Source organism: Sorex araneus, chromosome 2 (assembly GCF_027595985.1).
Source record: "Sorex araneus isolate mSorAra2 chromosome 2, mSorAra2.pri, whole genome shotgun sequence".
Lineage (NCBI taxonomy): Eukaryota > Metazoa > Chordata > Mammalia > Eulipotyphla > Soricidae > Sorex > Sorex araneus.
Genome location: NC_073303.1, coordinates 285,825,126 through 285,844,761, shown reverse-complemented (window position 1 = coordinate 285,844,761; position 19,636 = coordinate 285,825,126). Strand labels below are relative to the sequence as shown.

General features: G+C 39.6%; 1 protein-coding gene across 2 annotated transcripts in view; it reads right to left on the bottom strand.

The window, feature by feature from the left end:
- FGF12 (fibroblast growth factor 12) overlaps positions 1-19,636 on the bottom strand; it is a 580,565-nt gene that overhangs the window by 260,660 nt on the left and 300,269 nt on the right. The window lies entirely within an intron of this gene.

The window sequence follows — 19,636 nt, the reverse complement described above, 5'->3', positions numbered from 1 at the left end:
CCGCGCCCGGGTCGCCGCACCGGCTCAGAGGGAGCGAGCGGAGCAAGGGGGCGCCCTCGCGGGGCTCGGCATCAGGTCATCGCCGCGCGGCCCGCGCCCCCCCACCCCGCCCGGGGCTCCGGCAGCCCCCCGTCTCCCGCTCCCCCCGCCCGGCTGCGCGGATCAGATGGGGATTACCCGCCCGACGCCAGGCCGCTCACTCAGTCCCGCGCGGCCCATCCCGGCGGCCGAGGAAGCAAGTGACCGGCGCGCTGCAAAGCCCCGCGCGGCGGCGGCTCGAGTGGGGCGGGCGCTGGCTGCAGGCGACGTCGGATCGAGGTGGCTGCGGCTCCGGCCCGGAGCTGCCCACCATGGTCTGGCGCCTAGAGGGGGTGGCGGGCGCGGGGAGGGGTGGCAGGGGCGGTGGGGGTGGCAGGGGGTCCTCCTTTCGAGCGCGCCCCCTCCCCGGGTGCTGGGGGGGACCCGACGCAGACTCCGGAGCCGGGGTCGGGGGCAGGCAGGGGAGGGCGGCCGCCAACTCGGCCAACTTGCTGCCGGCTGCTAGCGGGGCGTCCCCCGGCGCGGCGCCGTCGCCTCCCCCGGGCCCCCGAGGGGGCGCTCAGGGCGGAGTCCCATTCACCGGCCGAGGCTGGGGCGCGCGCCGCCCCGCCGACGCGCTCGGCTGGACCGCGGGCTCTGCAGGCAACTCGGGGCGCAGAGGACAGTCGGGGAGGCGGGTGGAACCCCGCGGCCGGCAGCCGCCAGGAGTCCCTCCTTCCCCGCTCGCCCACCTGCCCTAGAGCTCAGGCGCGCTCAGGTGGGGCCAGGTTGGGGGGGAGAAGGGGGGTCCCGGGCTCCCAGAGCTCAGGGAAGCGCAGCGCGCCCGGGTCCGCCTTCCCCCCGCTGGCACCCTCGGCTCCCAGACGCCCTCTCCTCCCGCCCGCCCGCCCGTCACCCCACTCCCCCTTCTCTGTCTTGTGTCGCTCCCCTTTCCTCCTCTCTACGCAATCCTACGTGATTGAGGTTTGGATGAGAAATTCTCAGAGGCAGAGAGAGGGAACTGCAGCTCGGGTCGACTCTGTCCCATCCCTCCCCCAAGAGAAAACAATCACCGGCCAGTTAAAGGACCCTGGGTTTGCAAAGCCACGACTACGGGGGTCGGGGGAGCTGGGACGAGGCGGTGGGACGAGCTCGAACACTTGGTTTGGGGAGGAATGCAGGGGACACTAGAGAAAGTCACAGTGGCCTCTTGAATCCTTCTTGTGGGGCCCCACCTTTGGCTCATTTTGTAAAGGTTGGAATGTGTGTCTGGGGCGGGGAGGTAGTGTTTCCGCATTCCTGAATCGCAGATTGCTTGGCTCTTTCTGGAAAACGGGCTCAGGTCTAACTATCCTAAAATGAGAGATCAAGTGCGCAGCCTGCATCAATGGAGATGACGTGAGAGTAACTGGAGGCAGAGAGTCGGGTCTGAAGTACAATGGGGTCTTCAAAGTGCTTGCGGTAACTGCTGGAAGATGCCAGAAACTCGGTAGAGGAGATAATGTCACCTAAGTTAACATGGAGCAGAAGGATTTGGGAAACACCAAAGGAATATTCCATCCAAGGCCTGGAAGTGGCTATTGTACTTGCAGTCTCTCCAACTTGTCTTCAAATATCCCAGCCTCCCCACCCTCACCTCGACTTGAGGCACCCTTTGCTAATCATCAGAGGTAGTGCCAAAAGATTCCGTGGATGATTTCCAAGCAGACAGATGAATGTTAGAAATACACTAATAGAGGGCAAAGAAAATGCAGGTGCTAGAAACTACTTAAAATTAGACATGAGAGTCAGAGAGACACCAGAAACTCTCAATGTGAGGCACAAAGCTGTGAGCCTAGCAGAAATTCATAAAGGCAACAGGGCTTTGGAGGCCTGAGAGGATGCTTACACAAATCCTTAAGTCTGTATGCTGAGAACCTGGGCATTAAACAGCATTTAAGACTAACTGAGGCAACAGACACACCCTTACCTGGCAGATCAGGAGGACGAGGCTTACACAGGAAGGAAAGGTGGTTTGAGTGGGAAAATCCCAACTGAGTTCATGAAGACAAACAGCACAGAGTCCATGAAGACAAACAGTTATGTGGATGAATAAAAAGAGTAGAGTTGTGATTCTACAAAACACTATTAAAAGTGCATGGATGACGTGACAGCAATTACTTAAAAAATCCACTGGGAACATTATTAATTAAAGAAATGTCCAAGATTTATATATTTTTTCCACCTTGGGTACCAGAATTGTCTCAAACTTTGAAAAGGCAGGTACTGATAATAGTGGCAGGCACTGTGGTCTTGTCTTTTGCAGATCTGTCACCCCCCTCCGCTCCAGCCCCCACCCCAAAAGAAAAGGTCAGCTAAGGTAAGGAATCCAGGGAAATTGGTAACAGTGGGAGTATAGTGAAGACTTGAGAAAAGCATTGCTAAACTCTGAATCTCTTTTTTATCCTCAAAATGGGAATAATCATTTCTATCTACCTCATAGAATTGAATATGTATGTGCAAGCATTTTGAAAACTGGGAAATGCCAAATGAGTGAAAGAGATGATGACTGCATTTATTCTTTTTTTAAGAAAATGCACAATATTCTTCCAAGATGTTTTTTTTTTTCAAAAATGTGGATGCACACAAACTAAAACTTAATCTCAGACCTAGCACATTCTCCAAAATAGTAGTCTTGTGTAGTCAACCCCACCCAAAAAAGAAAATTAAAGAGGCCCTGTAATTTTTTAAAAAAATAAAGGTGTACATTCTCTCATCTTTGAGTGCATTGTGTTTTTTTTCCTGTAGCTTTCATAAGAAATGAATATGCTTTGATGTGAAGCGAACCAGGGTAGAGGCCCAGAGGTGCAGGAAAGAAGTGCTAACAGGGGAAAGATGAAAGAGCAGGTGGCAATTGCTGTTTGGAGTTCTCTCTGTCTTCACAGGACAACATCAAGTTGGGCATTTGAGGAACAAAGCAAAACACAATAAATGCCAGCTGTGTGAGAGCGGCGTTATTCTGTCTTTAGATCTTTAGTATAAGAACTTGGTGTTTGCGATTCAATTAGACAACAAAGACTTTGCCTTTTCCTTGCACCCCTGTAGCGAGGGTGCTTTGGGCTCCTTAGCCACTTTATCACTTACACTAGATACTCTAAGAAGAGGTAAATATAGAGAAAATTAAGAAGTCATCTAGGACTAAGTACAAAGCCACTGAACTCAGTAACAATACTTAGCTTTTCACATTTTTCAATCTAGAACATGATTTCCTTATCAGACCCACTCAATTTCATCCGTCTTCAAAACTAAGACAGTAACTGTGCACTGTCTTTGCATTTTGGAGATAGGAATGAGGTTAAATATGTACTGATTATTTAGGTGGGGGGGGAAATCTGGTTATTTTAATGGGCGTGACTTTGATTTTATTTTACACTTTATTGAACAATTTGAGAATCCTTTATAATTCTGAAGACACCATAGGTAGAAGCCGTTTTAATTGATTTGAAGGAAGTTCACAGATAACTATCAAAAGGATAATTATATTTCTGACTTCCATTTTTTAAAAATTATTCATCAAATCATTTTATTTTCTTCAAAAGTTCTACTTTAGGTATTTCTTTGTGTCCACTTATAAGATATATTACAATGGGATAGAGCCTAACATTCTAGTATATTCTAGGTTCTGGAACCAAGAGTGTTCATATGACCTATAACAACTCTAACAACTCTGGCTCAGCAAGACACATTCTTTTCCAAGCATGGAATTACATAGTCAAAATTAAAATTGAAAGAATTAGTTATAAAATCTCAGTGGATTGATTTGGAGATACTTTACATATGTTCTTTCTTAGCAGACAAGCACTATTTTTTTGTTATGATTGGGTTTCAGCCATATAATGTTCCAACACCCATTCCTTCACCAGTGTGCATTTTCACTGCCAATGTTTGATTTCCATTTAAACAAATAAAACAAGGAAGTTTTCATCATCTCTCTATACTTTAAATGGAAAAGCCAGGGCTTTTTAACTGACTTGTTCTTATTTATATGCAAAATTTTCCAACTCCCAAATTAAATGATTAAGACCAACTGATTCACTTGAAACCTTGTATTAAATACAAATCGCAGCATAGCACTGTTTCAGTTTCCAAGGGGACCTCTATAGACACCCAGAACCTTCTGTCCCTCAGTCCCTCAAGACATTCTCATCACAAAAGGCTATTGGTCACTCATCATATATATGCAACTGGACAAATTGTTCAATATTGCTAAAGTATATCTGCAAGTTAGATCAGTGATAGCAGACACAGCAGCACCAAATAAAAACTTCTGCAAGACTCAAGGAAGACGCACTAATAAAATATTAGAAAGCAAACAACTGTTACAGTACCCATGTATAGCAAGGTCACTGCTAAAAAAAAAAAGCCATATTTCCCCTAACAGGAAAACATACTTTGTGATTCATCGACATCATTATTCAACCTGGGACATACATGTTTAAGAAAGACTAGAGATTAATTTACAAAGAATAATTGACTTGACATTATGATGGCAAAATTTGCATCACTATAATATTGTCAATATCAGTGTTCTTGTCTCCTGGGAACATATGAGATCTTAACTCTGTTCATGCTGCTGAGATCAGGCCCCTGACTCGAATTTGGTGAGTATGAGCTCACCAGGCTCTGACAACACAAGCTTACTGTGCTCGAGATGATTTCCTCCATGAAATTTAGTCCAAGAAGGAGTTCTATTTCCCTCTGCTATTCTCTGCCAGATTGTCAGTTAAAATAGGTTGGCTAAAGCAATACAAATAGTTGCTTTCTAATAATTTGTAGATTGCTTTATTTAAAAAAATTATTTAATCTGGCAAAGAGCAAACTCCCTGCAGTAAATATACGATATACCAATAAAAACATGATCCCATGAATAATTACAATTTGTTAATTAAATTAATGTAACTATCATTTATATTTATATGGTCTTTCACTATTTAAAAAAATCATCTATCTCCAAGTATTAATTCAATGAGACCCTCAACAACCTCATGAGGAAAATTAAGTAAAGAGATAATAATTCTATATGTCTACAATACTATAATAAGTGATTTATTCTAATATCACACAAAAAATGAGTGCAGATCTGCGAATTTAATCTAGGTTTGCTGACCTTAGTGACTCATGTCAATGAAGATGTCACAGAGGAAAAAGTATTAAAAAAAAAAAAACAGATAACAGATTGGTCTATGAAGGGACCTCCAATTTGCTCCTGGCAGGGCACCACATTTTGCAAATAACCTTGAAGAGATAAAACAAAACTGGAAAGAAAGGGGACCCAAGTCTTCTAAATCTTCTTCCCCTGCAGCTCTCACTTTTTCTGAGCTAGCGAGCTGAGTTGATCATTTTCCTCCATCTGATGGTGAGAGGATATCCACTGGTTCTCAGAGTACAGGCTCCAAATCTCTCATCCTCACTTCCGTCATGAAAGTTGAGCCTCATGAATAAAGATTCCCATTATGCTCAGAAACCCATAAGGACAGAAAGATTATCTATGTTGTTTACTTTTCTGTCTCCAGTGCTTTAAATATAAATTAGCATACAGTAAATACTCTGAACACTTGAAATGATTCCTTGACTCCGTCTATCTTTTAAAAGAAAAAGAAACACACGAACAAATAAACTCAACAAAAATGAGGTTCATCTCCTACATCTCCAGATTGATCGTTTTGTTTTTTCAATACCCTTTCAAATTCTTAGTCGAAATTTTAAACTCAAAAGTCAATTCACCTGTTAAAATTTATTTATATTTATATACATATACATTTATATACATATTTATACACATATTTATATACATATTTCATATGTATACATATGTATGGGTTGGAGAGATAGCACAGCGGGTAGGGTGTTCGCCTTGCATGCGGCCAACCCGGGTTCGATTCCTCCGTCCCTCTCGGAGAGCCCGGGAAGCTACAAGAGTATTTCGACCGCACAGCAGAGCCTGGCAAGCTCCCTGTGGCATATTTGATATGCCAAAAACAGTAACAACAAGTCTCACAATGGAAACATTACTGGTGTCCGCTTGAGCAAATCAATGAGCAATGGGATGACAGTGATACAGTGATACATATGTATATACATATTTCATAGTCTAAAGGGGTACACAAACTATTGGGTATCTAGCTTTTGCTACTGACCAGTCTGTGACGTTGAGACCTACAGTTTTAATTCTGAGTCTCCCCACCTTCCTCTAAGTCTCTGTTTCTATCTCCTCTCTTCGCACACTCTCTCACTCTCTCGCTCTCTCCTCTCTCCTCTCTCCTCTCTCCCTCACCCACACATACACTAACAGAAGAAAAAGAATGCAATAAAAAAAAGATGATAGACACTAGATAAAATGCATAGTCCCTTTTTAAATTGCAGAATCTGATCAATCTGACCTTAAAATGGGCTGCTAAACGTTCATGCTGTCACCCATCTTTACTGATCTGCTTTCTCCATGGACCATTCCTATTTGCTCCCATTTCTAATTTTAGGTTGCAGATTTTCAGGGAATGGAACTTTTGAAATAGCAGTCTCTTACAGCACCCAGCACATGACTGATGTTCAAACTATATTATTAAAATTATAATAAATTCATATTTTAGTCCTCTGCATGCACATTGCGCCGGGTGCTATGAAAATAACAATTGGTAAAGGACCCACTGATCTTTTGCCCATAGATATTTGACATTGACAAATATTTTATTGAAAAATACCTAAACTATAGAGACTGGTTAGGGAAAACTACCACTGGATAAACTAGGAGTTTGGGCAAGATGGGTCATTCTTACTTGAAGGATTAGAGAATTCACTTTAAAAAGTGTTAATTAGAAAAAATAGAACTTGGATAATTTGCTAATTTGTTCCTAAATAAAGTTGCTAAGTTTGACTAAGCCTAAGTTTTACTGCAAAATGAACTACTCTATAGGAATTTGTAAATTAATTAAAATAATATATTGAAAAAAATACACTGTTTTCTAAAGTAAAGAATGAAGAAGTAATAAATATACAGATGGGTAAATGAATAGATGGCTTAAATATATCAACTTTTACCTAATTGTTTCCAAGTCACAATGCTATGATAAGCAAAATCATACCACATAAAAATTTTTAAAAGAACTTTTAGAGCAGTGTATACAGCCAACAAAAAAGTTTCAAGAATTATGGGATAGTAAATAAAAGCTCACAGTAAAACTCTCAGTCATTCACTTAAGTATTATTTTCCATAAAACTCTATTCTCCTGTGTCTAATTTTTGCCTCTAAACTGGCATATTAAAGACAAGATCAAAGTGGGTATTGATACAAGACATGTTTAAATCAGATGTCTACAGCCTCAAAGATAGATATTTATGATAGATAACACTGTAGTACTGTGGCACTGTAGCACTGTCGTCCCGTTGTTCATCAATTTGCTCCAGCAGGCACCAGTAACATCTCCATTATAAGATTTGTTGTTACTATTTTTGGCATATTGAATACACCATGGGTAGCTTGCCATGCTCTGCTGTGTGGGTGGGATACTCTCGGTAGCTTGAGGGACTCTCTGAGAGGGACAGAGGAATCAAACTCGGGTCGGCCTCTTGCAAGGCAAATGCCCTACCTGCTGTGCTATCGCTCCAGTCCAATAGCTGATATGTAAATGTTAAGTAGAGATAAACACACACTTGAGGGCTCAGAAGTTCATAAAGAGGTTATGATATAAATCACTGTTTTTAATAGCATTTTAAACAAGAAGTTATATTTTGGAACAGAATACAAGTATTTCCATTTAAAACGTTAGAATATTTCTCTTGAGGTCATCATTAATCCACTCTAGATAATGCCAACATAATCAGCCATGGTAGAAAATGCAGACATTTTATAAACAGAGACCATTGAAAATAAACTTCCCTGAAAGTCAGCTAGAAATTGTCTCTGGTTGGTTAATATGTCAAGATCACAGCAGTCAAAAAGAGGAATGTTCCTTTATCTACATTTTGACAGTGCTTCCTCCTATCATTATGAAGGGACAAGGGACAAGACAATGAAACAGCCATAGCTGGCCTTTTAAAGATAAGTAACATTTATTATTTATTGAGGATAAAAGTCACACACAGCACAGCGGGTAGGGTATTTGCCTTGCACGCAGCCAACCAAGTTCGATTCCTTCGTCCCTCTCGGAGAGCCTGGCAAGCTACCAAGAGAATCCCGCCCACAAGGCAGAGCCTGGCAAGCTACCCATAGCATATTTGATATGCCAAAAACAGTAACAACTAAGCCTCACAATGGAGAAGACGTTACTGGTATCCGCTCAAGCAAATTGATGAGCAATGGGACAACAGTGATACAGTGAGGATAAAAGTCAAAGGAAACATAAAGATTTCAGTCTAAATTAAAATATTTAAATATTCTATGAGACATATAAGATTAAAAACTATAATTTACATTTCTGTTCTAACAATCAAGAATAGTGTTTTCACTACAGTAGATACTTTGTAAACATTTATGATTTAAGTTTGACTTAAAAGTAATAAATATTCAGGTTAACTGAGAGCAATCTCAGCTTTTACCTTAAACCAAACATCAGACATGCTTTGATACATCTCTATCACCTTTCACCCTGATAGCAACATCTAAGTAGTGGTGGCTTTAGTAAAAAAAGAAAAGTAAGAAAAAGTGTTGAAAACACCTGTTCCTACTCTGAGAGTGTTTCTGGTATCCCTTTTGTATATCAAACAAGGAGCTTGACTAGATTTTCCAATGATGCTGCAGCACTGTAGCACTGTCATCCCATTGTTTAACAATTTGCTCGAGCGGGCACCAGTAATGTCTCCATTGTGTGACTTGTTGTTACTGTTTTTGGCATATCAAATACGTCACGGGGAGCTTGCCAGGCTCTGCCATTCGGGCGGGATACTCTCGGTAGCTTGCGGGGCTCTCTGAGAGGGAGGAAGGAATCAAACCCAAGTCAGATGTATGCAAGGCAAACGCCCTACCCACTGTGCTATTGCTCCAGCCACCGATGATGCTACCCTGATAAAATACCACAATGAACTTGTACCATTCTTGTTATTCCCTAAAGTGAACAGTCATAGTTTTAGTAATAATACTGAAAAAAAAGGCAAATGAAACTGGGTAGGTGTATTTAAAAACTCAAGGAAGAGCAGATCCTTTCGGTACTATACCTGGATATTAAAGAATCCATTTATGCTGACAATTATCCAGAATGTAAAGGGAAGAGCTCTACCAAACAAAATGCAAGTCAGAAAGCATAAAGCAAAACAATCTCATGAGGAAACTGGTAGGAAGTTGTGAACTTTCTCTGGAGTGAACTTTATCATGATATCTAGATGCTAGCAGCTAATTACTCTCCTTATGGTAATTTCCCTTGTTGCACACTGCCCTTCAGTAAGTCTTATATCGATGTCCCTATCCAGTCTCTCTTGTGCTATCTATAATTAATGGAAAAGTTTCATGTCAATGCTGAAGCCAGAGCACATAATCTGAGGCACCATGGAAATAACATATAATTACGGAGAGCTTCAAAGGTGTCTATCTAAGATGAGTCAGCCCTTACTACAAGATTTTTCTCCTGCATTGCAAACTGGAGGAATCACAGTTAGATTTTAGTCAATTAGTCACTGGATTTTTCCTTACAGAGTCCTTATATAATTTCAGGAAGATCTTATACCTTGTTTTTGAACCCCACAAAAATCTTAACTGAAAACTCAGTGCTCAAAGTATAGGTCAAATGTAAAGATTTCAAGGAGGGACTGGAGTGATAGTACAGCAGGTAGGGCGTTGCTTTGCACATGGCTGACCCAGGTTCAACTCCCAGCATCCCTGAGCACTGCCAGGAGTAATTCCTGAGTGCAAATCCAGGAGTAACCCCTGTTCATAGCCAGGTGTGACCCAAAAAAGCCCCCAAAAAATGTATTTCAGGGCATGACCAGGGAAAGTGTATAAGGTCAAGGTGCTTTTTCTTGCATGCAGCAAGCCGGGGTTTGATCCCCTACACTGCATATGGCCCCACACCTCGCATAAGAGCCAGGAGAAAGCCCAGAAGAGTTCCCCAAACAAAAACAAAGAGAGTATTTGAGGGGAAAAAAAGAATAAGGCAGAAATAAGATGTAAATAAGATTTATTTAGGCATTTGTAATGCACCAAGCACAGTACTAGGTTTTATACAGTTAGTTTCAAGCTCACACCCAAACTTCATATGACCAATACTGTTATTGATAATAATAAAAAGAGAAAATGAAGGCAAGAAGATTAATAGTCTGAAGTATGGCTCAGTCATGTTAAGAGTTAAATCTAGTAGTTGACTTCAAATCCAAGCTCTCTACATAATTATTTTTGATGGTGACTATGATAGTAATGAAGTTATAAAAGAATCCTTGAATTCTGGCAGAGTTTAAAAAAAAGTCTAAGGATAACCTATGAGTTAAACATTCTTCAAATTTCACACACAAGTATCCATTCTGTTTGTAATCCAATAACCCAGGAACCTACTCAAAATACTAGTTTAATAATTAGAAACAGAAAAAGATATTGAAGAAAGTGATTTCTATCTCCAAATAGTTGAAAAATTCAAAGTTCTATGGTTTGTCTAACAGCAAGCCTGAATTTAATGAAGCATTTATATATGAGAAAAGATAGACTACACAGGAATTAAACCGCTTCACAAAATGGGGGAATGTGTTTCCCATGATCAGAGAGTTTAAGCAATGATCAGAGGAAGAGTTCTCAGCATCAAGATAGATATTCCATGAGATGGTTATGGCCAGCATTGTGGGCATGGAGAATGAATCAAAATCATAATAAATCATATCCAAATCCCTGCTTGGCACAAATTCTTTTTTCTGTTTTAAGAAACTGTAGAGCTAAGGATCAATGAACAGAAAACCTGATTGCTAGTAGGAAAAACATAACAGTAGACTGGAACAAGGTTCAGCATTCAAGGAGACTATCAGACAAAGCCAATCAAGATAATGCCCTGAAGGAATCACAGGGTTAACACTTCATTTATATGGCCTTAAGAGATGTTGTGAAGGCAGGCTCAGCTGATAAAGGAACTTCTCTTTAATGAACAGTTCAAAGATTATGTGAAACTGTTTCTCTAATTTATGGTATTCTAGAGTAAGGAAAAGAACAGATTAGTTTATTAAAATATAAGTGAGGAAAGATTTCCAGGAAAGACCAATGCAAAGAGCCCCGATGGTATCAGTCAAAACCGTAGTGGATTGGTGTGGAGAAGGGTTAGGAGACTTCTGGACTCACATGTAGGAAACATCCCATTTTGAGAAAAGAGACTTTAAAGTAAACAAAAGGTAAGGGAGGTGAACAGAAAGCCAAAGAGAAGATTCAAGGGCCAAGAATATATCAGAGTTAGGACCATCTCTACACATAAAGTTTTCTGTGGGTTGATACTAAAGTTTTCATACCAGAGAGTGTGGAAAGCAAATATTTCAGCTGTTGTAATTACCAGCTACATGGTCTTACATTTCCACAATCAAGAATCAGGTAGAAATCTAGAAAGTCAATTTATGGTAGGAAAAAAGAAGTGATTTCAATCCATATACCCATGGTATAGCTTTTAGTATACCATATTTGGTTTCATTTCTTAGAAGCCACTAAAAGAAAAGCAAAAATTACTATAAATTGAGGGGGGAAAGCTGTCATAACAACATACCAATTAAATATCCCAAAATATGATGAGAAAGAAATATAAATAATGAATTGGCACTTGTCAAATTCATGAGGGTAGGAATTTTAAAAGGCAACTATTCCATTTTCTTCTTGACAAACTTTAATTTACTTGGGCTACAAGATTATCTACAAGATGAAAGAATAAGCATATATGCACTAGGAAGAATTCTGAGAAGAAATTTGTCTGTCAATAAAGACGGTCATTTAACATATATACTTTGGTTCACTCATTCAAAAATGAAAACTTTTTTAAATGTAACTAATATAAGGCATTAGCATTGACATATACTATTAATTGTTTATAACACAAGGCTATATACAGTATATAACATGACATATAAAAATTATATGTAGTATAATGGACTGGAGCTATAGCACAGCAGGTAGGGCGTTTGCCTTGCATGCGGCTGACCCGGGTTTGATTCTTCCGTCCCTCTTGGAGAGCCAGGCAATCTACCAAGAGTATCCTGTCCACACGGCAGAGCCTGGCAAGCTCCCTGTGGCGCATTCGATATGCCAAAAACAGTAACAACAACTCTCACCATGAAGACGTTTACTGGTGCCCACTTGAGCAAATCGATGAATAGCCGGATGACAGTGCGAAAGTCTATGTAGTATAATATATGTAGTAGCTATGTAGTAGTATAACAGCTATGTAGTATAATATAACCTTCTAATAGAAGGTTATTTTTGGAAGATCCTGAATCTAGGGCTAAGATTCAGTTTTAGGAACTGAAAATAGAACAGAAAGGAGTTTAAGGTATTTAAATATGTTCAATATGATCACTTAATTAAAAATGATAAGGGATATTTATCATCATTGCAAAAACTGTGCTGATAACAAATAACTAGAGCTGTGATACTCTCAAAAGCTGCTATGTTCTCCCAATTTATGTTCCAACTGGATCTCTCTATCTCTGGGTGAATGTAGAGGAAGTAGTAGGGGAAGAATAAGAAATGATGAAGGGAGATTGCTCAATGAACTGGGATGCATGCTTTACATGAAAGAGTCCAGGTTTGATTCCTGGCATTGCACGGTCTCTGATGCTCTGAACCTAGAATAACCCTGGAAATAGCTGGGTATGACGCACAAATAGAAGGAAAGAAGAAGACAAATTATAAAGTGTTTGTTCACTGAATATATGGCAAAAAAAATTAAAAAGCTGCTCCATTTCAAGTAAAATTCAGAGTTATTTTTCCTTTACTGTTAAGAAATATCTAAAATAGATCAAGAAGTCTTATATGATTATTAATCAACAGTTTTATAATAATTAAGATAAACAAAGAGATAACTCATCAGAAAAGTCAATAGAAGTAGAATTTTCTGTTTGGTCTACTACTTGACTGAACGAAATTGCATTCTCATGCCATAAACCCCACCAGTAAGAAATCCTGAACAAATTATTCCTTTTCTCTGTGTCTCCATTTTTTTCATTCTAAAAATGAAGTTTACTGCATAGTTGTTGACATATCTTCACCTATCTAAAGTCCTATGGCACTAACCATAATGCATGCTCACCAAAATTATATTTCTCATGTCAAAGAAACTAGGATTTTTTTCAACTTCCAAGGTTTGTGACAATTTACTAAAGTAATATGAATAATCGTTCATCACCTAGTTCATGGCTAAACGCACTTTCCCTAAGAGAGCTAAGTCTGACAGTAAATCACTTAACATCAAACACTTAAAAAAGGCCCAAAATGATAGAAAATAATTAAAATAAAAGATAAAAACATTTTAGTACTAATGTACAAGGAATGGACCTAAGCATTATATATGTATCAATTTACTTTTCAAAACAATTCTTATGAGTCGGTATCAACATTATTAATGAGGAAACACAGGAAGAAAAAAGGCAAGCATCTTGGCCAAGGTCATTTAACTTGTTAAGCAAATGAGTAGAGGAAATCTGGCTCCACCCTCTTACTAATGATCAGTCATTTCTTAATTGTACAGGAACACTAGCTCAAGGGGAGAGAAAAGGATGACAGTGATATTTGTTGAAACTCTTCTCTCTTTTGAATTTTTTCTTTTTCTTTTAATTCTTCCTTTTAAATCAAATCTGAAAAGTTCTAGCTGGTCAGGATGGAGAAACATGATGTGGCAAATGCTTGTAGTTGAGGAAGCTGGAAGCATGTCTAAGTAAGCTTTTTTCTTCTAAATAATAAATGGAGTTATCAACAGGGAGACCAGATTGAGAAAAAGTTCTATTATATTTCATAACATTAAGTGTTTCCATTGAATTTTGAAAATAGCCCTGTGGGCTGAGCATGAGAGAGGTTACTATTAAGACTCGGCTACTAGAGAGAAAAATATTGTGAGAGGAATAAATTCGATCAGGATCATAGATCGAGGGGATGAAGCAAGAACTAACATTTGGTGACTTCCCAAAGGCTTGTTTTCATTCTACAACTCTACAAAGGTTTCTGCAGACCTTTTCCAGAGCTGTCAGCTTCCTCTGATGCACTGGACAAGACTAAGGGGATGTCGGCAGGCCTGAGCTCACTCAGAAAACCTGACCAGGACTTCAGTATGGCTGCTTTATGGGACAGAACACTAATCACTCAACATTCATTGTCCTGCAATCATTAGAAAAATAATCCTCAATCCCGATATCCCCATGAGTTTATAATCTTGACTGAGTCCTGTAATAGCACAGCATCTAGTTTCTACTTCCTTGAAAATTGCGAGCAGAATTTATTCTGCTTCTGAAGCAAAATCAGGCCTCCATGTGTATCTAACTAATTTTCTTCTTTGTTAGGGAGCCCCCTGTTGCATAATCTGTGTAATTAAACTATGTGTGGCTTTGCTAACCGATTCTCCTACTGCCAGTACAAATGTATGTACAATTTAGAAGAATTATACTGGCAGTATCCATAAAACGCCAACCTCTGGTTTTCTTTTCAGAGTATCAATCTTAGGGAACCAGAGAATAAACGTGTATCTAGCAGGGTGACAACGCAGCATTAAGTCAGTAAATTCTAAGGCTTTGCAGTTTAATTCATAATTGCCGTGAGTTTATTGAAAGAGCCTAAGCAAACAGTTTAACGTTTTGGTTTCTTGGGATCACTTGGAAAATAAAAATCATAGACATTTATCACCAGAAAAAGAGATATACAGTCATTGAGCAGAAAATAAGGGGAGATGGAATCTAAAGAATCATCTAGTTTCGTGCCTTCATCATAAGGGTTATGAAATTTAAGTCTAAGAAGAATTGAGACGACTTTGCTTAGCTCATATCCTTATAGGTGACTGAAGCCAGCAGGCAACTGAAATGTCCTGATTCAAAGATAAGTGGAATCTTTGACATAAGATTTAATTTTCAAAGATCAAATTTTAGACTTCGCTTTTTGAAAAACTCTAAATGTAAAAATCCTTAGGTAGAGGACACTTTTCTTTGAGTCCCCACCATCACCTATTAAGAGAGTTATTCATTATTATTGTCACCCATGATAATAGTAGGAAATAGAGGCCTCGTTCATATGAGCACCAAGTGAAAGCAGGCCAGACTGTGAGGGAGGTGGCCAAGGTCACAACCTAGATAAATAAATGATGGCATTAGCACTCCAGCTCTGATCTACATTTAAGGTTGTTTGTTTTTTGCTTTGGACTTTTCCTTCCCCTTCCACCTTTAAATGTACCTGTTTCTGATGAGATCAAATGCATTATAAAATCACCATTAAAGAACATTAACGCTTCCCGACAGTTGCCCCAATTAGCATGCCCTCTGTCTGATCATACTGCCCACTCGGTCCTCCTCACCTTCCTTCAACATCTATTTTCAAATGAAACACAATTCTTCAGAACCAGAGGAATTTCTCTTGCTGGTTTATTGCATAGGATGAAAGACTCAATTCTCTCTGTAACCACAGAAATAACATCAAAATATCGAGTTCTTTGTGATGTTAATGAGAATTTTCTTCACCAGCTAATGCTGCTTGCAAAACATCGGGTGCAGCACACTCAGAATCCAGGTGAACTGAAAGGCAAGACAGGAGCTTTTCCTCTGGATATTCGGCACCAAGTAATTTCATGGCAGGCATTACCCTTAATATATGTATTAGATGCTGAAGCATCTGATGGTCACATAAATAATTTCTTTAATTAGTTCATCCCCTGCGCTTCTTTGGCTTTAAAGATTAAATTAAGTGTAAAATTCACAACTCGTCGCTGGAGCATTCATTAGCCTGCAAGTTATCTTTAAAAACAACCATAGCTTAGGGGAAAATTCATTGAAGAAATGAAAGTGCCAAGGACTTCAACATGTGTGATTGGACTCTCACGCTGGCATATGAGAGCTACAAATAGTGTATCTATATATTTTTCAGTTTTGCGGGGGGTGTGATTTGGGTCCAAACGTGGCAGTGTGCAGGGCTTGCTTGTGGCTCTATGCCCAAGGGTCAGTCCTGGAAGATCTCAGTGAACCATATATGGTGCCAAGGATGGAACCTGGGTTGCCAACTTGCAAGGCAAGTGCCTTAGCTGCTGTACTATCTCTTTGCCTCTCACGCTCCCCTGCCAAATTTAAAGATAAGATAAGGGATAAAATGTTTTGAAAATTTTCTACTAAGGTATTTGTTCCTTTGACTTTCTACATTTATCTATACCTCCATTTTAATTCATTTACTTCATCCTTCTGCCTGGACTGGAGCAATAGCACAGCAGGTAGGGCGTTTGCCTTGCACTCGGCCGACCAGGGATGGATTCCTCCGTCCCTCTTGGAGAGCCAGGCAAGCTACCGAGAGTATCCTGCCCACATGGCAGAGCCTGGCAAGCTCCCTATGGCATATTTGATATGCCAAAAAACAGTAACAATAACTCTCACAGTGGAGACATTACTGGTGCCCGCTTGAGCAACTCGAAGAACAATGGAACAACAGTGCTACAGTGCTACACATCCTTCTGCCTGGCACTCGCCACATGCCAAATGCTTATTATATGGAGTGGCATAAAAATGAAGATGTTTATTACTTCAGATAACTGACTTTCTCCTGAATGAACTTGACTTTTATGTGACAATGGTCATAATAAAATACATTCTAATGAGAGGGCGGCTCTGTGTTGAGATATTCTAAAGAAAACACAACCATCCTCAAGCAGAAGCTTTCCTCAGGGAATGAATGACATGAGAACTGCCTACGCAGTCAGATATAATCTCCCAGAAAAACCTTTAAAAGTCCTTCTGTGGGGGGGGTTGTTTTTTGTTAATTTTTTGTGGTTTTATGGGAGGGAGCACCCACTGATGCTCAGGGTTTATTCACGGCTTTGTGCTCAGGGATCCCTCCTGGCAGTACACCAGGTACCATATGGGGCGCCTGGAATGCGAATCAAAGTTCAACATACAAGTGCCTTAAGCCTCGTTATCTTTCTGTCATGGACCTTCCATCTTCCCCCCAGTTTGTACTTAGGCATAGTGACTTATAATACTGTTAATGATAAAGTTTCAGATCTAATAGATTCCAATACCACTCCCACCGTGACATTGAAGCATCCTTCCACCAATGCCTCCAGATTTCCCACCCACAGCCATCCTAAGCCCTTGGTAAACCCGGTTTGGAAGGAAAGCAAAAAAAGGAAATCCTTCTGCATCGAAAGCAGTGGATAGGTAGAGCAGAGAAGTGTCAAACGCCAGGATTGTGTCAGGTTGTGGAATCCTTAGAACACAGAGACGGCCTGTGTTTCTTTTTCTACTTGTAACTTAAATGACAAGGTCATGATGAATGACTAAACTAAATAAAATAATCCACCGTATTTGAAAAGCATCAATAAATGGTTTGTTGAGTTCATAAAAGAAGATGCAGGGAGATTCCAGAGTTTGTGCCTCATCTTGAAGGTGGCAGAGAACGATTGTGAGACATTTAAAATGCGATTGGGACGCAATTTAATCAATAAAGGCCTGTACTATTGCATCCTTTAATAAAAGCAATTGAGATAAATGTGGTACAAAGGAGCTTGTAGCAGATTCATTATACTGTATTAATTTACATAAAGCTATAATTCAATATGTTAAAATTATATGGGAATAGAAGACTCATTACAGTTTCTTAAAATGGATGTAAACAGCAAATGAGACAAATCTCCAAGACACCAAGTTATAGATGTATTATACTTACACCAACTCAACAGTTTCCTACAAGTGCTTTTTTAAAGTTCCAGGTGGCCACATTTATCTGTTTCTTATATACAAGAACATGTACCGATATTCATAAGTTTTCCTAAGGACAGACACAAGCAATTGCACAGAACCAGCAAGGTATCACCTGGATTTAGTCACGCTTTTACCATTAATTTCCTTGTATCATTAGGTTGCCCAAACATCCTCGGTCTTTCTTCTCTTTCTAGGTCCCAGTCCCCTCACATCTGAAAGGAGAGGGTGACCATACTCTCCCTGAAAATGGAGAAACTCAGTTTCTTTCTTTTTGAGGGTCTATGATTCCACTGAAGTCACTAGACTTGGGGTCTCAGGGATCACTTCCTGCAGCTCCCACCCTTAGCAACAGCAGTCATTGGGGGTATACTTTGTTGAGTGCTGAACACCATAGAAAAAAATCCATAACCGTTTTAGTCTTCCCAAAAATTACCAAATAATGGTGTAAAGTAGATGAGACATGAAGTTATATAGATGCCGTGAGATCTCTCAAAACTCATAGGCTAAAACTGAATGCCAAGTGGTGTATTTCGAGCAAGGACACTTGAGAGGACCCCAGAGACCGTGCTTCTACCATAGGACTTGGTAGCTACAAGGCCGTCTCTGATCTGGAAAGTGAGCTCTCTCCTAATATGGAATCTGCTAGTGTCTTCGCATTCTTAGTCTTCGGAACCAGGAGAAATAAACTTCTATTGTTCATAAGCAGCTATTAAGAGCAATGGCATATTTATCATACCATAGTTATAAGCTATAGCATTTCTTATAGGAATCCATGGACTAAGTCAATAGAAATACTCTACAAGACTAAACAATGCTGTTGAATATCTATAATGGTTCATATACAGAAAGTGGTGTAACTATCTAGACAGATTTTTCTTTCACTTTACCCCCAAATGACTCCCTATCAGTAACTAACAAGTATCATAGAAATATTCATTCCCTATGAACTTCCTAGATTATCTCAGAATTGTAAGAGATTAAAAAAAGAAAGATACAATAGAAAGATGGTCATACCCATGTAAGCAATATTAAGCGCTAGAGAGACAGTGCACACATTTGCTTTTATCCTTAGCTCTGTTTACAGAAGAGACCCTTACATAAGTGTCAGGATTCAAAACAACTAAATGTCTCAAGAGCAGAAGAGGATTTGACTGCCAATCAGAATCCTGATTTTAAATTTTCAATTATTCATATAGCTATAGAACATGAGCTTAATGACTAATATATTTCTTTAGTTTGGTAGTCACGTTGGAAGTGGTAATAAAACATCAATATGATTATTTTAAGAAACAATCACAAGAATGCACTAAAATAATTGCACAGTTCATGCTACATAGTATGTGGAGGAAATGGTAGTGGCTTGTATTATCACCTGGGACTTTTCAATAACATCTGTAGAGCATAATGAGAGTAAATGAGAGTAAGTATAACACTCTCTTTAAGTGTGATAGTGTCTGACTTAATATACATTTAGAACTCAATAAACACAAAAACACCATTTTAAATCCTCTGGAGGATATTCTATACATAATTTGTGTTATCTGAATTGAAACACATAGATAGAGCAATTTGAAGGTAATCTTAATCAATACAATAAAATTGTTTCATCTGTAAAAGAAATATAAGTAATGACAGTGTTTATCATAGTGTTTTGTAGTGGCCTAATCATATGTGTTTGTGAGAGGAGAGAAACAATGCACTGAGTTTTTTTTTTTTAAGAGGAAACATTGAGTGACTCTTAAAATGTGCTCCTGGTGCA